The sequence below is a fragment of the Hoplias malabaricus genome, chromosome 16 (genome assembly GCF_029633855.1).
Source record: "Hoplias malabaricus isolate fHopMal1 chromosome 16, fHopMal1.hap1, whole genome shotgun sequence".
Lineage (NCBI taxonomy): Eukaryota > Metazoa > Chordata > Actinopteri > Characiformes > Erythrinidae > Hoplias > Hoplias malabaricus.
Genome location: NC_089815.1, coordinates 10,105,424 through 10,133,220, shown reverse-complemented (window position 1 = coordinate 10,133,220; position 27,797 = coordinate 10,105,424). Strand labels below are relative to the sequence as shown.

The 27,797-nt window shown below is 37.9% G+C and overlaps 1 long non-coding RNA gene across 1 annotated transcript; it reads right to left on the bottom strand.

Annotated features, from left to right (window-relative positions):
* Window positions 1–934: 934 nt before the first annotated feature.
* On the bottom strand, window positions 935–26,358 carry LOC136671890 (uncharacterized). The gene is made up of 3 exons (XR_010795755.1): window positions 26,087–26,358; window positions 14,970–15,062; window positions 935–1,359 (listed from the first exon to the last, which is right to left on the bottom strand). It is a non-coding gene; the product is annotated as an uncharacterized lncRNA (long non-coding RNA).
* Between the last annotated feature and the right edge of the window lie 1,439 nt (window positions 26,359–27,797).

Sequence of the window (27,797 nt, the reverse complement as noted above, 5' to 3'; positions counted from 1 at the left end):
ATAGCTAATAGTGCTTTAGTGGGCAGTGTGCCAAAGGGACTGGACTAAGAAGCTTCTGAGGAGCTCATTGTGTGTAAAAAATATTCAAACCAGGGGTCAGAAGGTTAAAGGGCTAGGGACCCCCACGGCGAGGGAATAATATTGCTTATTTTATGTGTTACAGCATGGTGTGGTCTTTATTCAAATAATAATAATGAGAAGAACGCAATTAGCCATGGCAATGTCTGATTATTTATTTATTTATACTTTGTTTTGCATTACTTCATTTTACTTTAATTGCAGTTTGGAAGGCCTCAAAGAAAGTGAAAAAGAAAAGTTAAAAAAAGGAAAATTATTATAATGAAATTATTTATCATTATATCAGTTACAAACGTATTCACAAGTTTTGTGTGGCCAAGAAGTCTACGTTCAGTTGTGATGCTGCTGAAATGAAAAGGGAAACAAAATACAACGTCCTTTTTTTTTACTTGTTAGTAGTGGTGGGCATAAATGTTTTCTGTGGATTTGTGGGTTGACCAATTTACATTATTTTTCTGGTGCTATCAGTAAATATTTTTGTGCCATCAAATGAAGAGTGATGAACAGTTTATTGTAATCAGCCAAACTAAGTAAATTATCTTAAAATACTGCAATGAGCAAGATGTACATTTTATAACAGTTTATTATTATTCATCACATGTTAATGGAACATCTTACTGGCCAGTTATTTGAAGACAGTAAATTTGACTTACACAAAATCTATACTTCTCATTTCTTCCACTAACAGCCTTGTTAGCACATTCTCAAATGCTTTATTTCTAAAAAAAAACTGAGCAAGTGTTATTTCTTATTAATTGTATTATTTATTTATTTATTTATAATTTTTTTCCTTGCGATACTTCATCATTTAATTGTGGTTTGGAGAGCACTGAACCACATTTACGTGAGAGCACAATGACAAGGTTAAAGAAGCACAGCATACAATACACATACTAATAAAATATTGTGAAAATGACAATAGAGAGTGGAGCAGAGAAGAGGACAGAGCAAAATTGACAAAATGTCAAAAAATCTTTCTGTTCCTTCTCCTTCATTTCAGTCTTCATCACGCCTGAAAGAATAGTCTTATTCTCAACAGAGGCTGAAACTGCTCGTTTTGAACAAGGATGTTTAAATAGGGTGAGAAAAGTGGCTTTTGATCCAATGGTATTTTGACCAAAACAAATCACAAGCTTTTATTAAGACCAAGGTGAACTGTGTTAACTTGTGGAAAAAGAGGTCACCTTTAACAATCATTTTCTTTATCATCATCATCATCATCATCATCTTCTTCTTCTTCTTCTTCTTCTTCTTTTCCATTTCAGGGTTGTGTTGAATTTCCTTTATTTAAAAAATAAATAATTAAACAAATACAAAGAATTACTCATACAGTGTTGACAACACAGACTTGCAACAAGAATTGCTGACTTGTTATTGACTTGTTTGAAGAAGCAGCCTCTAATTATATTGCCTTCCTTTTGTAGATGGTATCTGATATGTGTTGAAAGACGTGATTAGGTGTGAGTGGGGAATTTTCAAATTATATGTTGGCCACACTATTCTGTGTAAATTCATTCAGGTGAAATACTGTATATGAACAGAGGTTGGATTTAGCTGCCTCAGGGGCAGCAATGCTATGTGGGTGTACAATGTGAACTAATAACTTTGTACATCTAAACGTTGGACATTTATGTTAAATTATGTTTAAATAAATAAGGCCAACAATGATTACATTGATTACAAAAACAGCTGCTTAGAGGCTTGGGCTCAATTAACAGTCATACAATTAGAAAACAAAATATGTATGAATTGAATTGTAAAGCAGCTTGTAGAATAACAGAAGGAAACATCCTGTTATCCTGTTACAAACACACATGCCAAAAATGAATATATATACAAACATTGCATTTAAAATTATTTCCATTAAAATATATAACAGGCTCTTAGGATAGAAATTGATGTAAATGGAAGAAGTCCAATGAGTTTCTAAGCTCTAAGGCTCAGTTAATACCCCTGGATGAGATATAAAAGAGCCTGTAACTGTGTAATATGTGTTCATGATGTATGCACAGTGATATAACGTGGCTTACTGATCTGTCAGTTTTGTTTTAAGGATGAATGATTCAGGATTTTCATTAAAGCAAAAAAACGTTATGTGCTTGGCACATTTAAGGTTTGGAGTAGTCTAGTCAAAGACCTGATCTGAAATCCACTCAGATGTTGTGGGAGGAAATTAAAAAGAGAGCACTTGCTTAAAACCCTCTGAAGTGTGGGTGGGCAAAGAAGAGTAAGGCAAATTTCCTCCACAGTGACATGAAAAACTGATCTTTTTCACATTGGTGATATACACCATTTAGATGTCTTTTCTAATGGGTGAATTAAGCTACTTTAAGGTGTACATATTATTGAAATAAATGTTCAATCATGCACACACACTTTAATCCCCGTACAATTATTACCAGTAGAAAGGGACATTCTGTTACAGCCACAAATGAGACTAACCTCACCATGCCCAATGACAGGTGAGGGCTGAAGTGCTTAAAGGAAACAAGTGTCCACTTTTCCATTCTTTTAACAGAGTGAAAACAGCAGAATCTTCACCTGTAAAGAAGAATGAATACTGTATCCAAACTAGACAGAGTCCAACAGACAATTAGCAGACCACAGATTCCATTGAGTCTTTGAAAAGAGTATATTGCCATTTAAACTATGCATCCACCCACAGATCAATATTACCCATTTGCATTAGAGACATGGAAACGAGTGGACTCACTTTAAGCCTACAAAAGGCTGCAATCACTGTCTGATCAATAATGAACTTATTTGAAAGCATAATACTTCAATAAGCATAATGTCTTAGTTTAAAGTGAAGGGATTTAAAAGTATGACATCACTCACCATTGTTTACTGTGGCTGAATGAATGATTCTCGGAAGTGATAATGGTGATTGTTAGTCCAGATCCAGGCTTATTTCAAATGATCAGGTACTAGCCATATAAAACTCAATTCACTTCCACATCCAGTGACAAAAACAGATATTATTCTCACCCTACAGCACTTTTCAGGAGATAACAAAGCTGTTTAAAACATCTGTTTGCTTTAAACTATGTTTGCAAGTCTATGTTTGAAAAAGCCACATATTAGTAAAATATAGAACATGTAAAATGTAAACATAAGGTTAGTTATTTATTGTCTTTAAGGGCTTATTTTTATTCAGGGTGACCGACGCAAGTCGGGAAATGAGGTTAGTTCACTTGTAGTTTTAATTTTGACTGCTTGTGTCAGTTGTGCCATTAAGTGTATGAATAATTACAGCCTGCTACTGATGAAAAAAAATCATATCTTGTATATTATAATCGCTATAAAAGTTGGGACAAGTAGCAATAAGTGGCTGGAAAAAGGAAATTGAGTATATAACGAACAGCTGGAAGACCAATTAACACTAATTAGGTCAACTGACAACATGATTGGGTATAAAAAGAGCTTTTCAGAGTGTCGGTGTCTCTCTGAAGCCAAGATGGTAAGAGGATCACCAATTCCACCATTGTTGCACAGAAAGATTACCAGCTGAAACTCTACAGTGCAAAGAGGAAGCCACAAGCTCAGACGTTTGCACTGGGCCAGGGGTCTTTTAAAGTGGAGTGTGGCAAAACGGAAGACTGTTCTGTGGTCAGATGAGTCCCGATTTGAAGTTCTTTATGGAACACTGGGACGCCATGTCATCCGGACCAGAGAGGACAAGGATAACCCAAGTTGTTATCAACGCTTCGTTCAGAAGCCTGCATCACTGATGGTATGCGGTTGCATGAGTGCTTGTGGCATGGGCAGCTTGCATGTCTGGAAAGGCACCATTAATGCAGAGAACTATGTTCAGGTTCTAGAACAACATATGCTCCCATCTAGACGTCATCTCTTTCAGGGAAGACCCTGCATTTTTCAACAGGATAATGCCAGACCACATTCTGCAGCAATCACAACATCATGGCTACGTAGAAGAAGGATCCGGGTACTGAAATGGCGGCCTGCAGTCCAGATCTTTCACCTATAGAGAACATTTGGCACATCATAAAGAGGAAGGTGCGACAAAGAAGGCCCAAGACGATTGAACAGTTAGAGGCCTGTATTAGACATGAATGGGAGAGCATTCCTATTTCTGAACTTGAGAAACTGGTCTCCTCTGTCCCCAGACGTCTGAGTGTTGTAAGAAGGGGGGATGCCACACAGTGGTAAAAAGTGGCCTTGTCCCAACTCTTTTGGGATTTGTTGACGCCATGAAATTTTAAAACAACATATTTTTCCCTTAAAATGATACATTCTCTCAGTTTAAACTTTTGATCTGTGATTTGTGTTCTATTCTGAATAAAATATTAGATGTTGGCACCTCCACATGATTGCATTCAGTTTTTATTCACAATTTGTTAGGTGTCCCAACTTTTTTGGAATCCGGTTTGTATATTCTAGGGATATTACTGAATTTTTTTTTTAAAGGTTATTAGTCTTACTCACTGACAACATGCCACCATCGTGGGAGGGCCCACGCAGCATGCATGTTTTAAATGTGTTTTAAAAAAGTGGCCAGTTGGTTTATACCAGTGCTTCCCAAAGTAGTGGGGGCATTGAGCTATTGTAGGGGCCACAGAAAGACAGATGAATGAGATACATAATGTCACTTATAATAATCCTACTGTAAAGCAAATTTGTCATTTTGTTTTGTTCAATAAGAAGTTGAACTTTTGTATGAATTGCACTGTTTTATTTACAGTTTTCACTGTTTTGTATGAATTACGAGTCTGAAAGCAAAAGATGTGTACATGCGTGTCATCTAAAAAGAGAGAACTGCAGAAAAAGTTTAAGGACCATGGCTGTATACATTGACCATATCTTTGGAAGATCGCCGGTTTGATCTCTGCTTATACCTCAGTCATGCTAGGCCGGGAGTCCAAGAGAACACAACTGGCCTCTCACTCTCTCTGGCTGAGTATAATCTCCCCACAACACAGCACAATGTTAACAAGAGCTGGGTAGTGGGATCAAATGACTGATGTGACAGATTTGGGCACCTGGTGTTCTCCTCCAGCATGTCAAGCTGTCAAATGAAATTGCATTTACAGTTGTTGAAAAACTGGCAGAAGCTAGCCTTACAAAACTCGGATGCAGGATGCAGTATGTGCTTACCCTAACAATCTCTAAAAATAAATAAATAAACTATATATATATATATATATATATATATATATATATATATATATATATATAAGACATAAAAATAAACATAGCCTTTATATCAATCAATGCCATAAAGCTATGTGCAAAAATGCCTCCCTAAGATAATATAGACTGTACAGTGCTTTATGATAAACAAACCACATGCCATTAGACTCAGTACATTAAAAGGTAAAACCTTACTTTATGACCACAGCTCTTGGCTTCACAGAGACAGCTGACTTCTACAAAAACTGAGCAGTGTGTAACAAGTGTCTCTGAGCAATAAAATTCCATATTAAAACAATTAATATATTGCAGCGCAGCTGAAAGAATGTGAAATATGACCTTGCTTCTTCAAAACATAGAGACATGACATGTAAAGTAACTGGGGCAGCACGGTGGTGCAGCAGGTAGTGTCGCAGTCACACAGCTCCAGGGGCCTGGAGGTTGTGGGTTCGATTCCCGCTCCGGGTGACTGTCTGTGAGGAGTTTGGTGTGTTGTCCGCGTGGGTTTCCTCCGGGTGCTCCGGTTTCCTCCCACAGTCCAAAAACACATGTTGCAGGTGGATTGGCGACTCGAAAGTGTCCGTAGGTGTGAGTGAATGTGTCTGTGTTGCCCTGTGAACAGGGTGTATTCCCGCCTTGCGCCCGATGATTCCAGGTAGGCTCTGGACCCCCCCGCGACCCTAAATTGGATAAGCGGTTACAGATAATGGATGGATGGATGGATGTAAAGTAACTTATTTCCATAACCAGTTTATGTATAAGTATAATCAAGAATGTACTGTTGACTGTTAAATAACAAACAATACTGATCAATAGATAGGATTCTTCTGTTGGATTTGAGTTGGTTGGGACTTACCAATAAGAATTAAAGCTGATTTGTTTGAGGCTATTTACTACAGTGACCCAAGGCCAAGTATGTAAACATAGCACAAAAAGTAAGGACATTTGTGTTTGGTAGATTATTTCAGTAATGCTTTTTGGCAATAAATCTTATACTGTTGGAAAGCCTGTTAATTTCCCCTTTAAATGGTGCCACATTTGTAAGGGACATGCATTTGTGGGATGAGCAGTAGAGCTGAGTATGTGGGTTGCGTCCATGAAAATGTAGTATTATTTTATTTTTGAAAAGAGAAAATATACTCTATATATTTTTAATCAAATAATTTGTCAGTGTTCTATAATAGTATCTAGGACTGACTTATATTTCTGCTAAACTGACTCATTAATAAGTGCAATTTAACTTAATTGTTCCGATGACAAATTGCTGTGAGTGAAATTGGCCATGTCCACCTTGTTTGTTTAACCGATTGAAAACTGCAGACCCTTCACTGTAAGAAAATGAAATGCTGTTGTGGATAAAAACACAGGATCTTTCAGGCCATTAGTGGATCAATATATGTATTCATTATTTTAACTTATTTAAAATATCACTATAATTTTGTTTTGCGTTTGGATATAAAAAAGTGCCTTTAACACTAAACATGGACTGATTTTCCATGCTGATCCCCAAAGTTTAGTAATGGAAATGAATTTAATATAGCTCCTTTTTAAGTGAATACCAAATAGCTAGATTTTGACCATTTATACCAGAATATAGGAACCAGGAAAAATATTCAGAAGAAAATCATAGTGCTTCAGTGCCATCATGTGGCTGAACACGAACAGATTTTCATTCAAAAGGGGACCTGGCTGAGTTTGATAAAAATACAGTTGCAAAAAAAAAGTATGTGAACCTTTTGCAGAAATCTGCAAAAATCCCACAAATCTGTTTTTTTTTGGGTTATTATTTTAGGCACTATATTTGTCAATAGGTCGGCAGGTAGTGTCACAGTCACACAGCTCCAGGGACCTGGAGGTTGTGGGTTCAAGCCATGCTCCGGGTGACTGTCTGTGAGGAGTTTGGTGTGTTCTCCCTGTGTCAGCGTGGGTGGGTTTCCTCCGGGTGTTTCGATTTCCTCCCACGGTTCAAAAACACATGTTGTTAGGTGGATTGTTGATTCAAAAAGTGTCCATAGGTGTGTGTGTGTGTGTCGCCCTGTGAAGGACTGGTGCACCCTCCATGGTTTGTTTCCGCCTTGTGCCCAAGGATTCCGGGTAGGTCACAGACCCACCGTGAGCCTTAATTGGATAAGCGATTACAGACACATTTTATAAGAAATTTATGCAGAAAACCATGAAATGCCAAAAGATTCACATATTGTTTTGCCACTGTATACCTTGTCCTCAAGGCCCAGAGAAGTCAGCAAACATTTTTGTATTTTGTTAATAAATGGTTTCTTCTTTACAATACGGAGATTTACCTTGTGTTTTTGGATGAAACAAAGTGTTTCTAAGCCTGTGCATATATAGATTTCTTTAGATAATTTGTATCTTCTGATTATATTACATCCAGTAGATGAAGATATCCCAGGTTCTTTGCTATTTTACATTTTGTACTACATCATAACTTCTCTGGAAATGCTTGTACATTTTATACAGCAGTATCTACATAAAAGGCTAGTTCTGACATCTAGTGATTCACAGAGGGTACTACAAATGCATTTGGCAATAAGGGCATATTATTATGCCACTGCGTTTGCAATTTAACACTGTGTAGAATCTCCTCATCAAACTAAAGAAGCATTAAGTAAAACTGGCTTTTACTTGTAAGATTACATTTTGGTATTGATGGGTACTGATAACTGGCTAGTTAGATAATGGCCATTACATCATGCTGGACTGAATACCAAGGAACTGCAATAAATAACAAACTCAACTTGTGAATGATCATCTAAAAGTGCTTCATTTGAAACCTTGTGTAAAGCCTAGTAGTTGTAAAAGATGACAGTAGATTTATATCAACACTTTTCTTGTTGAGATTCTTGTTTGAGACCATGTAACCACAGGCCTCTTTTAACCAACAAAAAACTATAGATTGGGATAAAGATTGATAATAGAGTTAAGGACCAGTCACAGGGTGAATATCTAAATATCTGTTATATTTAGCTGAATTGCTGTAATGCTGGACTCAACAAAAAACCTCTTTCCAAAATGTTAACCATGCAATTGTCCACAAATTGAAACATAACCCTGGTCTAAATCTTGTACTATCTCAACCCAAAAACTGGCCTTACGTTCAGACCAAAACATGGAACCCTAGGCTTAGCCCTAAAATTATATGTGGTACTAATACTAAGGCCAGCATGAAATCTTAGAACCAATCAGGGGTCCTCAAATATGAATCCTGTTACCAAATGTATTTTATATCAAGGGAAGTTGACTGAGCCATTCACCCAGACCCAGTCTAGACCTAAACTTTACTCTTGTACCTATCTATATCCCAAAAAAAAAAAAAAACATGTCTGAGCTGGCATTCATTAATTCATTATCTGTAACCACTTATCCAGCTCAGGGTCACATTGGGTCCAGAGACTAGCTGGAATCATTGGGCGCAAGGCAGGAACACAACCTGGAGGGGGCACCAGTCCTTCACAGGGCAGCACACTCTCACCTACAGACACTTCTGAGTCACCAATTCACCTACCAACATGTGCTTTTGGACTGTGGGAGGAAACCAGAGCACCCAGAGGAAACCCACACAGACACAGGGAGAACACACCAAAGGAATCGAACCCCCTAGGGTGGCATACATATATATTTAAAGTATATATTATATAGTACCAGTCAAAAGTTTGGACACATATTCTCATTGGTGGAATAGGGCTATTCACTGTATAGAACTCTGTACCAGCCCTACCTCTGCACAACACAAGTTATGTTCTCAAACACATTAAGAAGGTGAGCCGTTCTACAAATGAACTCTTGACAAGGCCACGGCTGTTCACTGAAAACCATTCCAGGTGACGACCTCATGAAGCTGATTGAGAGAACGCCAAGAGTGTGCAAAGCTCTCATCAAAGCAAAAGCTGGCTACTTTGAAGAATCTAAAGTATAAAACATATTCTGGTTTGTTTAATACATTTTTGTTTACTACATAATTCCATATATGTTCTGTCGTAGTTTTAACATCTTTTGCTGGTGGCACTGAGCATGCATTAACAGTGCCAGTGGGGCTAGGTACAGCCTTAGTCACCAGGGAGGCCAATGTGGATTTATGGTTGTTGATACTTAAGGGTAAGTTAGGACGGTAAACTAGCCTGCAGGAGGGTGGGTCTGGGAAACCAGACTTCACTGTTGAACTTTCTGGAGCTGTCGTGGGCTTAATTCAGTGAAACACTGAGAAGGGGAGGTGCCATGATGACCCCTGTGAAGACCTAGTGATGCAGTGGGGGGTTTATGTACTCATATGGTGGGCTCAATCAGTAACCATAGATGTTAAGAGCAGCTCGTTGCTAATCAGATCATAAATGGCCACAGAAAGTTAGCTGTAGTAGCTGTAGGATTGGAACAATAGAAATTATGTGGCCACCGGTAGGAAGTGAGTTGGGTGGGCCCTATGTGATGCTCTAATAGATTGGCATAGAATATTTTACATCTTAACTTGTGTATGATTATAATAAAAAATATATACATTTACAATATAGAAAATAATAAAAAATAATAATAATTGAATTAGAAGATGACCAAACTTCTGACTGGTACTGTACATTCACAATATGTGGAACATTGCTCAAAACAAAAATCCTCCCTGAGTGGGTGTGTCCAAACATTTGACTGGTGCTGTATATTTGAGCGCTATACAAAGTAGAACCGCAGCAAAGGTATCCTGCTCACTCTAGAATCACTATGTGGTGAATTAATGCAATATTGTTCAGCGATTCATTGCACTGGAACTCTTTCCACAGTCTGGCATACTTCCTAAATACATCTGATCAACATAATAAAATGCAGCATCTGTTCTTCTATCATGTAATATGCCTAATTCAACAATTATCTAATTATCTCAGTAATTAGTATCTCATTTGAAATACTGCTTTTCTTTCTATTTTTTTCTTGTGCTCTAAAGAGTGGAGGCTGCGCAGCTAATCCCCTCTTTATTCTACCAGCCCCCACTACTCATCATTCCACATATGCCAGCGGATCCTATTCAATTATACACCATATTCATATTATATTTATAATGCTGTACACCGCACCAGAATCTTCTGGAATTAATTTAACATCATTCTAGCGTCTAATTGGTCTTCCTGCATTTCATGGCGAACACAACTTTTGTATTTGATCTACATCGCTTCCAAAGAAAGTTTCCTAAGGCTTTTCACATTCCAAGACCATAAGCATGTGCTTTATGAAAGTTTAAGGCCACACATATCTGTGGCTTTTAATTGTGTGAGGAGGAAAAATGATGAAGTGTATGGGAACTGTGAAAGAAAGATATAAACAAATGAAACTGTTGTCTGCAACAAGGAGAGATTTGGAAAGGCTTAAACCAACACATTCACATACATAATATCACTATTTACTTTAATAATCTTAACTTTATTTTAATATTAAGATTTTTTGGAGCAAATAAACTCTTATTGCGCAGATAAATGGCTTTTTAAATCTTATTTCCTTAGATGCCCAAAAATTGTGGTGCACTCTTGAGCAGTTTGGCCAAAAATACTGTTTTCTACCTATTTTCTATGCATGTTATAAAAAAAAGTGCCCAAAATGTCAAGGCATACTTGAGCATTGACGGATGATGTAATGCAGTGGTTACCAAACTTTATCTGCAGTGCCCACTTTTATAGATGAGAACATACTAAACAATATTTAGTACTGGATTGTGAAAAGCAGAAAAAGCTATGAAAATATCCCTGCTGATTTTTCTATCTATTTAGCACCACGGTGGCGCAGCAGGTAGTGTCGCAGTCACATAGCTCCTGGGACCTGGAGGTTGTGGGTTTGATTCCCGCTCTGGGTGACTGCCTGTGAGGAGTTGGTGTGTTCTCCCTGTGTCCGCGTGGGTTTCCTCCGGGTGCTCCGGTTTCCTCCCGCAGTCCAAAAACACACGTTAGTAGGTGGATTGGTGACTCAAAAGTGTCCATAGGTGTGAGTGTGTGAGTGAATGTGTGCATGTGTGTGTTGCCCTGTGAAAGACTGGCGCCCCCTCCAGGGTGTATTCCTGCCTTGCGCCCAATGATTCCAGGTAGGCTCTGGACCCACCGCAACCCTGAACTGGATAAGGGCTACAGATAATGAATGAATGAAATGAACTATCTATTTACAATTAACAAAATGTTAAAAATATAAAATGATTCATGGTCAATTTGAACACATAATGCACTTGGTTGGTAAAAGTTACAACCCCAAATCCTGAAAATTTGTGTCTTTCTAAAACTGCAATAAAAACAAAAACTGTAATTTTTAAAAAACATCACTTGAACTTTTTAACTGACAACAACACAAACAAGTGATTTCCAATTATTTCAAACAACTTGAATGTATTTTGTAAATATAAACAAATTTATAATTTAATGCCTGCCACAGACTCTGAAAAAAAAAATTCTGGGACAGGGGCAAAAACAAGAGCAATAATTTCATAGACCTTTCAATATACACAGTTTAGAAACATTACACTAGGTGAATATAAAAAAAATGCATTCTCTAAAGGCTCAGTCTATGCAAGCAAACATGCGTCATGGCCCATGGCTTTGACATCAGATTCTACATTCCAAAGATGAAAAAGACCATCTAGAATGTCACCAATGAAAAGTGTTGAATAGCTCAAGTCTGGTATACAGCAGGAAAAGGCAGAAATTCCACCAGAAAAACTACAAAAATTAGCATCCTCAATTCCCAAATGATTAAAAAAGTTGAATTAAAACAAATGGTGATATGACTTAGAGGTAAAAGCGCCTCTGTCCCTGCTGTGTTTGCGCATGTTGCAAGCTGTGTTTATATTTAATACATAGAATTACGTTTGTCTTTACAAACATTGAAAATCTTTTCTTTACCCTTTTGTGTGGTAAATAAATGTTCATGTGAATTGCCCCGCTTGAAAAGCAATAGTAATCCTAGTCACACTGAGGCATTTCTTTGACTTGACCTTATGTATCTTTAATGAAGACATGTAAACCTCAAATGAACATATATTTAACTAATCAAATAAAACAGACTAAACCCATTTCTTCTATAGTCATGTTCTTAGTCATTTTAGGCGCTTCCTCAAGATGGCAGCAAAGAACCATGTTTGACATAGTGTCAAAAATCCTTAACTAATCTGATAACAAGTATATCTAAAGATTTTAGGCATCCTATGTTTTTTCTGAAATTAGAGCTATTAATGGGTGTAATAATAGGCTCCATTTTATGGGATGTTGGAACCTTGCTTTGAGAATTTTATAGAATTCAGTCATGAGAGCGTGAGCGGTGCTGGATGCTTAATTAATAATGCCACCTCAACTAATCCCAGACGTATTGGATGAAACTCCATCACTCCAAAAAACACAGGTCCACTGCTCTACAGCCTGATGCTGGTGAGTAGCCAGTTTTTCATTTCCAGACAATCACAAAAACACTTCTCATTGAAGACTAAGACTCACTGATTAAATGACCAGTATCAGGTCAGCCTCTACTTGACTGGAATGAAAACTTGCAGTCACAGCAGCCCCATTGTATACAAGACTGGAGACTCCTGCCCTAGACCTTCATTAGAGGTCAGAGCCTGACTTCAGAACTGCTCTCGGCTGGATACGACACTCAAACAGCCACACACATACTGTCTTGCCACAACAATGGCAGTGTCCCATTATCTAAAGTATTATACTATACAGTACATAAAAATTATATACATGACTGTGCAAAAGTCAGATACCTGTCTTCAGTCATTATACTTTAATCAAATCTGCAAATAAATGTTAATTATGAATTTTTCAGCTGATATTTCTGAGGCAGTTAGATACAAGACAATTCACTTTCTAAAGGAAGGGGAAGATGAAAGGATAGTAAGTAATCCACCCACTCAGAGACTTGGTAGACTGCCAAAACTGTCCTCATCTGATAAACAGTAATTAAAGCTTTCATCCTTCATAGACAAGAGAAAGTCAAGCTCAACTCTCGCTTCAGATCTCAACAGATCCACAGGTGTTTTTGTCCATCCTTCCAATGTGAAGAAAAAAAAAAACCCTCAGCCTTATGGATCTAAAAGATTTTGGAATTTTGGAGCACTCAAGAAGCCAACCCTTTCCAAGGAGAGGAAACAAAACCATGCAAATAAAAAAATTAAAAATAAAATAAACAAAAAAATCTGGTGTTCTCATAAAAAAACAACCCAATAACAATTCTAGCCTTCAGACCCTATACCTCAGCATTAATGAAAGTTTGGATTTTCTGATCCTATATATTTAGAGTCAAAGGCAAATAAAGGCACATAGCTAAGTGGGGACACATAACTAACCTTCAGATTTATTAAGTTGCTTCTGTAATGTTTGTTAGGTATGAACTTCCTCCTTAGGGGCCATTTTATGAAGGGTCTCCACAGACTGCATCACAGACCTTTTATTATCATATATTATTATCACAGATAATAATAATATATATATATATATATATATATATATATATATATATATATATATATATATATATATATATATATATATATATATATATATATAATACAGAAATTATTATATATAAATGATGAAACAGTAGTTCTTTACGTTATGGTTCCAGTGAGTTTAAGAAGACATTTGACACAGTGCTACATTTTCTGGATAAATAGTTTTCCGTGGCTTTGGGTATACATATTTCCACGATCTTACTGGCGCCATTTACCATCCACGTCACTCCTATGGCCATCAGTCTTATAGAGGACAAGTGCAATTACAGCAACATGGGTCCTCCAGTTCATAACGAATGAGTATTCCAAAGATAGCATAAGTAAGGACTTCAACAGTCCTGCCCACTCTGATGTCAGCTTAAGCAGCGTAATATACAAGGACTGCTGCAGTCTATAGAGATTACTACTGTATCATCCATATCACTGCATGACTAATATGGCTTTGCTATAGCTGAAGTGCCCTTTATGGCTTGGACCTCTGAAGGCCATCTTGAAGTGTTCTAAGCAAAGCATGGACCTAATTGTCCAGGATTTCTCATTAGAGTAGGGCTCCATCGATGCCCATGCTGATAATGAAACGGTTGTGATGCTTTGACCGTTGGGCTGTGAGAGAGGCTCTTGTGATCACACATGCATTAAGGCCTGGCCTGGCTCTCTGTTAGCGCTTCTGTACACCAACTGAGACATGACCACATCTGTCTGATCATGCTGCTACACCAGCTCATGGGATTAGTGTGATATTAGCAATACATCTACAGCCATCCAACTGTTCATTCAGTAGCCAACATTGCTGTGAAGATTTCATAGAAAAAACATTAGTAAGGTCAGGTACTGATGGTGGATAGTAAGTTCTAAATTACAAAAGACACTCTTAATTTTCTCAGTGGCACTGAATGGAGTGTGATCACTCCAGGCAACACAGTTCCACAGCTACAAAGCCCAGTGCTGGGGGCTTTATATCTTTATAAAACTCTAGCCCAGCATTTCTGGTTCGATCCCAGGCAATGCCTCAGTTGGGAGTCCTGGAGGGCACAATTGTCCTTGCTTTCTTGGTAGAATGGCAACTGCTCTCCTCAATCATTCTCTCCAATCATGGTGCAAGCTAGCAACAGTGTTTGTCAGCTGACATGACAGACCTGGGCAGTTTGTGTTCTCCTCAGGCACATTAAGCTGTTCAGTAGCGGTTTTGAGCATTTTGAGAAAATAAGTGGTGGGTTGGCCTTGTGTCTAGGAGGAAGCACAAGTGAGCACTCACCCATCCAAGGCCGGTGGCACTGAGAGTGTTTGTGGGAGATGTGATGAAGAGAGGAAATGGTGCCAATCAGTAACTGGGTAAATTTGGCAAAACCTTGGGAATACAAAAAAAAAAAAAAAAAAAAAGGAATAAGCAAATTCAAATTCATGATTTATTGAAATATATATATATTCCCACAACTGAACATTAAATATAATCAATTAAAATATTTAAAAAATATATTAATATGTTTGGCTGTAACATGTGAATCCATTAAACAGCTCACAAGTCATTTACTATAGGTTTGGAAACATTCAGTTCATTTTTATTCCACAACATACACTCAAACCTGTTACTTGATAATATTCAGCCCATGAAATGTTTGTAATATGTAAATATGCAATCCTTCAGATTTCCTTGAGAAGAATTGAGTTTTCTTTTTATTTATTTATTTTTATGCTATTATGATTTTTTTTTTTGTTAAAAAAGCCAAACATCACTACATTCCTTTAGGAGCCCCATATAATGCAAATTCCTCACTACAAATAATTGCAGTGGCATTAATGGCTTTATTTCATTAACATTGATGCTGGTGAACTTTATTTTGTTTATGTGCTTTATGTGCTAAAAAAAATCAACCCTGTACATTAAAAATATATCCATATTGATCCTGAGATGGGTTTGATTAATTAGGATGAATCCTGATCTAGTTTTGGTCACTCACAGTGGTTTCCAGGAAAGTAGATAATGAAAGACCCTCAGGTGTCGTTCAGAAAATACATTTCTCCATTTTGATTTTTGAAATTGTACTGATATTTCCCCCCAAAGTTTGCCCCAGCCTAGTATCAGGAAATGTGCAACATTTTTAATTTAGTATATATATATATATATTTATATTTATTTTTTTACTGTATAGTATTGGAAACTGTATAATGTTTTGACACATTACTAAAATAATTTACATTTTACCAAATAATGTTCAATTTCATTTTCAATAATGTATCACAGATGTGTTCAACAACTGAAATCATCTCACTATTTCATGTTACTATGATGAAATGGTGGTCTGGTGTGTGCCCAGACTTGTTCTCTTTGTCTTTGAATGTGAAGAGCAGAAGATCATTAGGTGGGGTGGAGGGGGGGGGGTCCTGCCTGTCGTACCTTTATTCACCCACACTCCCACTCAGACCAAAAGAGCTGTGAAGATCACATGGGCTCCGTATTGTCTTCCAGCCACACTTTTAACATTAAACAGCCCAGTGTCTCTGGAGAAAACAGGGGCAGAGCAACCAGCGCTCCTGAACACAGCTCTGCCATGCCTCGCTCCTTTGACACAGCTAACTATCACCAGAGGCTACTACAGCCACCTTCTGCTCCACAGTCCTGTAGCTGAAATCCTAACTCTCTCTCCAGAGCTCTGTCACTCGCCTCACAGAGCTGCGGCTGTGCTCTTCGCACAAAGCTGCTGTTGTTCGCAGGTTCAGAGAACCCCACAGAAACACTGCATTGCTGAAAACTGGATTGTTGTTTGTTGTTTATATCAAAAACACAATTTGTAAAAGTGCAATTGTCAAATCATAAGATCATTCGTGGAATGTAGTCCTCTTGCGGTCACACTGCTGTGCTTTGTTTTAGAGGAACGGAAGCTATTATTAGTATTGGCTTAGTTTAGTACTGGCTATAGTTTTCAGTCACCAGTGGTAGTGTTATGTCAGTCAGTGGTAGTGTACTGATATTGCCCATTCATCCACAATGTTGCCTCAGCAAATATAAAGTTGGGAAATTTAACCCTTTAGATGAATTACATCAATCCGAAGTGATAAAACACCATGTGACATCACAACAACAGGTTAAATGAATGCCTGAATGAATGATTGAACTAGATCTTATTTTATAGGAAATGAACACACATTAAACCACAGTTGCAATATATGTGTGTGGGAAAAAATTAAAAATAAATATATATATATCCTTTTTTACCCTCTCCCAGTCCCAGTTCTTCTAGAAGGGAAAATGTTTAGACTACTCTGCTAAAACTTTACATTTGATTAATTTTATATTTACAACATGATAAAAATGTAGAATAAGTATATAAATAAATTATACAAAAATATATCAGATTGTATAGTATAATTGTATTGTACATATGTGTAGCTGGAAAAATCATATACGACGTCAGTGCAGCCCTACTTCTAAAGCTGAAGTGGACAACAGCGCTTCTAAGAGTTTGTGGTGTAATGGGGTTTCATGCTCTGAATGCTGTCTGGGTGGTTTGGTTTTGTTATGACAGGTATTTTGATGAATGTCCACATTTTGCCCCCTGACAGACTCCCTGATTTATGCTTAGCACCACAGACATCAAAAAGAGCAAGGACTCCCTTTGGTGCAGACAAATTTCTTGATTATCAGGATAATTCATAATTTTGGGCTTTGAATCCGATCCTGTCAAGGCCACGCTGAAGGGAATGGATTACACTAAATAAACGTTAGACAGCGAGGAGGGAAGACAGGGAAAGTTCATCACTTGAGCCTAGTCATGCATCATTCAAACTCTGAATGTGGCATCACTGCGGCTTCCTGGAATGGATATAAGCGTATAAAAGACATATCCGGTGGGACCAGGTGAGACTGGGCTTTGTATCAGCTGTCCGGCGTCCTGTCAATAACGTCTGTCTGTTTTCTGCAGGTGCTGTTCGGCTCAAAGGGTGAACAATGCAGCCATTTTGCTTAACTATGAACAAAGCCTTTGTCTGAGGGACGCCGAGTGAGGTCCAAAGGTCCGTCGCCGGCTTTGAACTGCCAGGTCAAAGACTTCACAGAAGCACCGGGCTGTTTCGCTGCCGTGCCGCAGGGTCATGCGGGAGCCCCAGCCACATTTGTCCTTTTGATTGTTTCTTTAAAGCCCTGGCCACAACTATAGGTCATTTGAGTTCTTTTATGTGGAGATGCCAAACCAGGATCCTCTCTTTTCTCCTCCAGTGCATTAGGCTGTGTACATATCACAGTAAAGGAGCCACTTGTTGGTCTAGTTTCTCACTCAGGGTTTTAAACAATTGGGACACTTCAAAGGTTTCAAGTTTTTTTTTTTTTTTTTTTTGTTTCCAGGTCAAGAAGATTTGTAACATGGTTTGGGCTCATCCCAATACAGCAAGGAGCAAGAGCGTGAACCCTGGAGTTCATAAAATTTGCAAAGCAAAGGCACCACACAGAATAACTGAAAACACAGGTTCTTTTGATGTTAACTCCTTTGGTTGTGCATGTCTTCATTCAAGTAGCCTGTGGATGTTTTAACCTTCTCTAAAACTCTCTCTCCCTCTCCCTCTCTCTTTCTCTCCCCCTCTCCTTCTCTCTCTCTCTCCCTCTCTTTCTCTCTCTCTACATCAGAGCAACACGGTGCCGCAGTCTGGCCACTGATTTTTATTTCATGAGTCTCTCTCTCTCCACTCCTCTGTTCAGCACTCTGCCCACAGCAGAATCTCACTGTCCTTCACCTCAGACACCACCACTCTTCCAAGCCTTTGTTGCTCCATTGACTTTTCACAGAGCTTCTGCTCTACTGAGTCACACACTCCATAATTACACTCTCAGTCAAAAGTCAAGGCCCCTCTGCTTTAAATTCACTTTCTAACTGCTTTAATCCTTATACAGTCACTTAATAATCATTTATATTCACATACATCCATCATATAAATTCCTTTCAACTCATATATTCACTTAATAAATATATTGATTAATCATAGTATTTTGTTGTTAATCATGACAAATCAGATTTGACAATTTTTGCCGATTTGACCCCCCTTTATAAGCAGTGGGTTTTATTATAGCTGTGTGAATGAGTGGGCAAAATAAGCTTTTTCTAAATGTATTTACTGCTTTTAACAATTAAATAGTATTGTTTTAATCAGATAAATAGAACAGTCATCATAAAAAAAGATTAAAAATAATCCCAGTGAGAGTAAGAGTGTCTGTATGTGTTTCATCTGTGATCACAGACTCTCTTGAGGGGAACGGCAGCTTTTCACTTTTTCCATAGTGTCCGGTAAGTACTCTTTATAACAGCATGCTGAAGGCAAGGAGAGTGATTTTGTTATTGTCAGTACTAATATTGCAGTTGGATTGTTTTGTAATTGGTTATTTATTTATTTTAATTCACTCATTATCTGTAACCGCTTATCCAGTTCAGAGATGGGCTGGGTCCATTCGCAGTGGGTCAAGAGCCTACCTGGAATACACCCTGGAGGGGGTGCCAGTCCTTCACAGGGCAACACACACACATTCACTCACACACTCACACCTAGGGACAGTTTTGAGTCGCCAATCCATTGGACTGTGGGAGGAAACCGGAGCACCCGGAGGAAACCCACCAACCTCCTCACAGACAGTCACCCGGAGCAGGGCTTGAACCCACAACCTCCAGGTCCCTGGAGCTGTGTGCCTGAGACTCTACCTGCTGCACCACCATACCGCCCTATGAGCATTAATACTGACCTTTATATTGACCTAGGCCTACCATTGTGCACCCACAGCTTTAATAACCTTGAAAAGATTGAAACACATGTTTATAAAGGAGTGATAGAGCACCATTGAGATAGAATACGTTTTCTACATTTACTTTTATGGTGATGCATTGTTGGTGAGTATTCAATGTAAGCATCTGTTTATACTGCAGCAGGGCCATTTTCAGAAGAGATAGGCTTTTCAGTGTTGAGTAGTTTTGCTGCTGTTTCATTTGTCCTGATTCAGTGCTCATTTCTACTTCTAAAATGTCTCTCTCTCTCTTTCTGACACTTCCCCTTCACCAATTTTCTTTGTGGCAAAAATATGAGAGCATCTCAACCAGTGCCTGTCAACATGTTTTGACATGTGGCACATATAAATAAGAAAAAGAGCAGAAAGAAACACCTTGTCCTTATAGAACATATGTAAACTGCAATATGACGCCATGACCTGCAAAAGTTAAGAGGTTCAGAAATTCAGTTTGAAATCAATGATGAGATATATCTTTGAGAACCTACAGTCTGGTGGAACCTTATCTTAGCTGGCAGAGCAAGTTATTTGTGTTCCCTGTCTAACATTGACTGTACTGTTATACAACATATATCCAAACATTTTAGACCCCAAATTGTGCATACACCGAGACCCACTTCCTTGTATTTTTTTATAAATACATTGTATTGATTTTTTATAAAATCATCAGATATATCATTTTTATATAATCAATCATCATAGCAAAGAATATCTGGCCCAAATGTGGCACATCTGCAATTTTCTTATGGCCCCCATTTGACCTGGAATGATGACGCATTCAGGGTGAGTCTGCCTATCTCAGCTCAGTCACAGGTCCAACATGTCTGACCCAGACACCACATACCATAACCCAAGCCAAGCTGAGCACGTGACATTTGGCCTATATCCGGCATATACAACACTTGCCAGTGCCGTCAATGAGCCAAAAGTGAGACAGATTGCAGTGGTGGACAGTAACAAAGTAAATGTAATTAGTTACTGTACTTAAGTACTTTTTTGTGTATCCGCACTTTACTGAAATAGTTCCATTTTGGATGACGTTTTACCTTTACTCCACTGTATTTCAAAGAAAAATATCTGATTTTTTAACTCCACTACATTATGAAAATCCCTTTTTGGTTTATGTATGAATAAAACCGTAACTTGTATGAGCAAATCTCCCTGCTCCGCACAGGTCTTCGTGCGACAAACAGCAGCACCGTTGCTAGGAGATAAACAAACATGGTCGTGATAAAACAAGTGAAAATGCTTCGCCTAAAACCAATAATACCAAAGGCAGGCTTTTTTAATCGTCTGTTGTGTGAAATTGAGACTAAGTAATCACTTTCAGTTCTGAGAACCGTTATGAATTAACAAAATGATTTGTACCATTTAGTATTTGGCGGTATCTGAGTCATCAGTAACTACTATTCATTCATATACAAGGTTTACGGTTTAGAGGTCACAAATCACGCACCGAGGGTGAAAGTCAGTTGGAGATTTATTAAACAAAATAAGTGAATTGAGGTCAAAACCAGATGAAAAATGTAAAAACCCAAAGATCAGTACAGAGAGTTAAATGTCCAAAACACAAAAACGAGTATCAGGTAAAAAGTTGGTAAAAACAAAACCGTACCATTTAACAAACAGGTGTCTCAGAATTGCAGAAATTGCTGTACTATACTCTGCAACTATGTAGACAAAACAGAGATCTTAAAGGAACCCTATGTAATATTTTTACCCTAATATTACAGCTTCAAAATCATTGTGATGTTTCACTGACATGTAATAAGGAGAATAGAGCCTCTGTTTTTGCTACTCTCGACTCAGCACTGCAGAAACTGCACTATGCAAGTTTGTGAAAGTTAATACTTGTGTGTTGGGGTCTGCGTCGCTCTGCAATTACAATTCCAAACCACTAGAGCTGAATTCCAAACATCTTCTTCAACCCTATGTAGTACATTATGTAGTGGTATTAGTTTTATGAATCTTTAATGTGCATTTAGGGAGGGTACTGTAGAGATGTTAATATTTCTGGACTTGAGCAACTTGAGCCATGTTTATGTTGTTGTGGTCTGCGTAGACATGATGAGTTACACTTCTAGAGAGGTACACGTCAGGCCATGCTGCCTACGGCATAGGTTCAAGGCAGAATCATAATTAGGGCTTGGGTGTATGTAATAGTTGATATAACATCATTCATTGTATTTAATCTTTGGCCATTTTTGCTGTGTTCATCCATACCAGATTAATAAATGACAATTTATTAAAAGACTGGGGAGCCAACAGTGACACAAGAGTCTTTTCACCTACAATGTGTTAAGCATGAGTCTTGTTACAAAAATTATAATATTAGAGCCATAATACCTCGTGGTACTTTTACTTTCAATACTTAAGTACATTTGAAGGTAAATATTTTTGTACTTTTACTCACTGGAGATCAACAATGTGGACTTCTACTTTTACTGGAGTAATATTTTACCATGAGTATCTGTATTTTACTCAAGTACAAGGTTTGTGTACTTTGTCCACCACTGCAGATTTGGCCCAAATCTGTTTGAAATGTTTGATACCTGGGTGACGTCACCATTCCCGGTGCCAAGTATGGGCTAGAGGGGTATAAAGCCTCTAGTCATTGGAAGTTTTCTCTGGATTGATAAAGCTCCATCAATTAGCTTTGGAGTGTCATAAATTGGACTGTCATTATTTGATCTGACTATTGATCCCACATCTGTAGCTGACCTCAGAGATTATTATCTGATAGAGAACTGTCATCACAGCAGATGACCTAGAACCAGTAGAACCTGTTACTGTTTGGATACAAACTCCATGTTACTGCCCTTAATATCAAAAGAAACTTCCATTGAGCAGGTGTGCAGACACTTTTGGCCATTTAAGGTATGGACTCAACAGGTAAGTTATGGTTAGTATCAGGCATGTGCACCTGAAGACCCTAAACAACTGATGGCAGCTGGGAGACCAGAAAAAGGTAGCATCTATTAGTATTCCATTGACTGAGCCAGGCTTTGATGCAGCCAGCAGTCTCTTCACCCACAAATCACATCAACATTTAATGAGACCTGATATCTTGCTTTTTAATAGCCGTGAATATTTCAGACAAAAGCAAATTGCATTTGTTACACCAGCAGAAGATCATCGGGCTGCACAGAGACACTCTACCAGGCAGGAGGGACACATGACTGATGTGCGTTGTTTATGCATGCTGCCTCATATAAAGGCAGTAGTTCATTACACAGGGCTCACTTAATCCCACTTAATCAAATGACCACATGTCATGGACGGATATTGCCTGGAGCTAAATACACACATATAAATTAACTCTCCAGGTGGGACTGTACAACTAGCATCTATTTTTTTTTATCCATTAAAGACACATATTCCTTCATACTATTTCTGGGCTGATAACTAGATCAGTTTTTGTATGCCCTTGCAAAAACGGTAAGAAAAAAAGAGAGTCACTATAAGGACAGTTTGTGGACACCCACATTTCTCTGAAACTAATGATATATATTTTGGGTCATTTTCCAACCACTTCTACTCTAACTGCAAGGATATATTGGATATAGAAACATGTTTGTGAGGATTTGATGGCACAAGAACATTTTTGTTATCAGACAGTAATGTTAGATTATTTGCTCTGATTTCACAAGAGCCACCACCATACATCGATAATATCAAGTACACTGGGCCAAAATGCCTCTCAGATGGTGTTTAAGCCAGCGGAAACATGTGCTGTGGTAAACCGAGTCCATGTTTCTGCTTGTTTTCAGGAAAATCCCATGTCTGTATGTCAAAGATAAAAGGAACCCACGATCCAGCAACAAGTTGTCAGTGATAGGTGCAAAAGCCAACATCTGTCATGGTACATGTGTGAATCCATGGCATGTGTGACTTGGATATGTGTGAAAGTGACATTGATGTGTAGAGCCATGTGATGCCATCCAGATGACGTTGTTTTTCCTGGCACATCCATGGTAATGTCATCAAGACAATGCCAGGGCTCATTATGCTGATAATTACAACAGTTTGGCCAGGTAGACATTGTGTGTGTGTGTGTGTGTGTGTGTGTGTGTGTGTGTGTGTGTGTGTGTGTTTGCTCGACTACCCTTCCTGCACTCCAGATCTGTCTCATATGGTGCATCATGAGAAAATTAGTTAGACAATGACAAGCATGGAGGGCTGAGCAAAGGAAAGTCTTGTATGAATGCAAAACTGGAACAATATGTATCCTCAGTTCCCAAATGATTAAAAAGTGTAATTAAAAGGAATGTTGTGTCCCTAAAATGCCTATGACCCAACTTTTTTGGAGTGTATTGCAGGAACCAAAATCTATTAAGTTGATAAGTGAGCACACTGGACATTAAAGGCAATGTTCAGTAAAAAGTAAAAAAAAAAAAAAAAAAAAAACTAAGAGTCTTAGTCAGATATGCTAGGCTTTCTCTCTTTCTGCTCACAAAACAACATCTGGAGGTGTTTAGATGGACCTCCAAACATAGAAGACATTTGCAAATAAAATGAAAAAAAAAAAAAAAAAAGATTTCTGTTCTATTCCTGCTTCATAGGTGGATAGTTTTGACTTGCTGTTTCAAATTACCTAAAGCGTAACTGGCTCTAAATTCGGAAGAGAGCTAACTGAATGAAAGAAAACACAGACTAAACGTGCTACAAACTAATCAACTTGAGTTACAAAAGTGGTATTTCAAACAGTGGATAAAAACTTACAGATAAGTTAAACTTCAGCCATTTACAAACAGTCTTTTTCCCCCCTCAAATGCACTTTTCCACTTTAAAAGACGTGGAGCTTCTGAACATAATCAAATGAGAGAAAAGCACTGTTCCAGGTTTGTTATGGTGTAGCCAAACCTTGTAATTAATGAATTCAGCTACCTTCATGCCCAATGCAACACCCCAACCCCCAACACTAGGCTCCGGAGCAGTGGAACTACATTCTTTGGAGTAATGGAGCTTCATCCAAGACATTTTGAATGAGATGAATTGGTGGTGTTGATCCAGAACTAATTATCCATCAGTAGTACCTGACATCATGAGTGCTCTTATTGCTAAATTCCATCAGTACTTTACAGAAATGCAAATTTAGTGTTAAGACTTTCCCAAAAAGAAGTGGCTGTTATAATAATGAAGGGGACTCTCTATTAATGACGTTGAATGGGTATTTCTGGCTAAAACTGATCGAAAATTCTAAAATGGTGGTAAAGTAAAAATCTCTCAACCCAGCAAATCAAATCAGCAGAAATATACTCCTCCATGCTGATGCAAAATGAAGCACCCAGGTTTGGGTTTTCAGTGAAACCTTACCAGCTCACCCCGTGACCAACTTTCAAAAATCAAAATTAGCCCTTTTCAAGTTTTCTTCATCTTCCCACAGTCAGAGGCCACAATCATTTGGCATTCTCCAAGCTCCAGTAGTGGGTACGTGGACACTGGGCAGGTGTTTAGGACTCCAAGGATGTAATTGGCCACAGTGGGAAGAGACAAGAGCACACCAGCCACTGATCTGCCCCTCTGCTTATTGATTTTCTCCGTCTGGCACTAACGAAAATAATTGCCACATGTAATGTATTATTCAATTACAAGACAGAGCTCTCAAGTTCAGGGGGTTTTGATGGTCCTTTTTGAATCACAGAAGCCCTATAGATAATTCAGTGCGAAGACCCCATTAAGGAGCGCTGATATTAAATGCCCTGTGTTAAAGCTCAAATTTATTAGAATCGTCCTTGGCTCAAACTTTTCAATATGCAGGCCTTTGTATAATTGAGCGGAGCGGAATTAACTCTGACAGAAGTTTCTACCATCTTTTATTTATTTAGCGTGAGGGTCTACTTCTGGGTTAGAGAATCATAAAGAATGTGAAGGAGCTAAAGGCACCACTGAAATACAATTTCCTTAGATGGAGAGGAAGTTTCGCTGTGAGCAAATGAAACACCTACTGCTTCATGCATTTTAGACCCACATATTTCACTGAATTGTATTCAAACACTGCTTTCATGGGTTCTAATGGGGCAACAGAAAATTATTATCTGTTATTTGATCTGTTGTTTACACTTTTGACTAATTGACTAAATTAAAACTTAATCAATTGCTACAATATGGTCAATTTATTTTTACTTTTACCTCTCTCATTTGATGTTTTTAGGTTTCTCATGCTCCTGGCATCAATTATGAATAAAATACAAACACCATTTTTGGAAATGTTGGGATTTTTTGAGATGCAAAAGACAAAATCACTGGTATGGGGGAATATCAGTGCCCTTGGCACGTGAATTGCATTTTATTGCTTCAAATATTACTAACAATACTAATTTGAATAGACTTTTAACTTTTTTCCTCCAACAGGTGGACTGACCATGCAAAACTGTCCAAAGCTGTGATTAGTTTATGAATGTTATGACTTTGCACATGTTCGCATGGTGTGCGTGTATGACTGTGTGAGTTCATGATCCCCTGTGATGGACTTGGCTCTGTCCAGGGTGTGTTCTTGCCTTGTGCGCTGTGATTCTGTGTAGGCTCTGGACCCACCACAAGCCTGAACATGCTGAAGCGGTTAGAGAAAATGAATCAATTACTGCAATAAAATGCAAATCTTGACTCACCTATCATCATCTGAGTATCTTGATTTGAAGGCAATGACTGCAGGAAGATCTACACTGTCTAGGATAGATCACCTGGTGTGGAGTGATCTCCTCAACAAATCCCAGCAAAATGAGCTGTGACCTTTGACCCTAGGCTCTGCACCTGTGATTATGGAAGCCACAGAAAATGCAGATGTTCAGGTTCAGTTACACACTGAAGAAACCCACCCAACAAGCAGAAACGACAAGGGTTGAAAAAAAAAGAGAAGACAAAAAGCATGAGACCACATATGCAAATCCTTGTTACACTAAATTAATCATAATTAATCATGCAGCCTGTCAAATTCTTTTTCCAAGTATTTACAGAGAAACATGTTTAAATATAAAATTAAACATAAATGAAACAAATGACAGCAAAATACTCTCAGTGTTTAGAATATTATTATGTACCATAAGGAGACAAAAAGAGTACGGTCATACAAACTTCAGTCCATCTGCTGATAGATACAGGATATTCTGAATATAGAAATTACCAGCACATTTTTTCTGACATGATACATATTTTTAAAATTGACTCATGTTGATAATTGCTTTTTTAGTCGAGTATGAGTTTAGGCTACTTAGTTAAAATAACACTGAAGTCCTAAATGTTTTCAGGAGAACACTAACTGCCTTCAACTTCCATGCCCCACCCCCAACAGTGATCAACCAGCTAAGACATCCTGAGTCCATGTTTCATTTGGAAATGTGTTGTGGTATAAACCAAAATTGATTAGGATGTAATACCAGTTTTTTTAAAACAGCTTTCTGTAACTGCATTTGGTTAATAAAAGTCCAACAAGAAATAATCAATGTTTATTTTTAAAATTAATTATTATTAAATGAATAATTATATATTAAATGTACAGTTTCTCTTCTGAACAATTACTTACATTTCAATGCAAAATTTAAAAAATCAACATGCCATTTACGTGATGATTGTCTCATTATATTAAAACAATCAATCAATTAATCAAATTTTATTTATATATAGCACTTTTCACAACAGAAGTCATCACAAAGCAGCTTTAAACTACTTTTTAACAAGTAGTGTTACTGCCACACAGGTCCAGGTTTCTAGTTTTCATTCTTGTCTTGGGTCACTTTGCGAGGGTTTTCTCCAGAGTCCAAAAACATATGCTTATAGCTGGATTGGCTGTGCAAAACTGTTCATAGATGTCCATAAAGTGAATGTGTGAGTGTGTGATGTCCTGTGATGGACTGGATCCCCCTGTCCATGTTCCTAATGATTCTTTGTCGGCTCTAGACACACAGTGACCTTAAACAGGATAAAGCAGTTGCAGGAGAATGAAAAAATAAATCAAAGAATAAATCTTATTAAGCATTCAGAACAATGTTCACATAGTTCATGTAGTTGGTGTGCAAACTTATGTTAAACTTAACAATACTTCAAGCATTGTAAAAAAAATACGTTTAATACAGAGGTTATACAGATTTTATTTTCAGTACTTTTTATGCAAAGTAGCTAAAAACATCCTGCTCCTGAGCTGTGTTGTCAGCTTCTTCAAAGTTACAAGACCTTGAATAATATTCAGTGTAAGTGATTAATAAAAGCAGAAACAAACCCAGCATACAAAAAGTGATACATACAAAAAGTGGCAATGACACCCTCTAAGTGAAAGACCTTTCAATTCTTCTGATCTAACGGTATGACCACAGCAGAAATATTTCT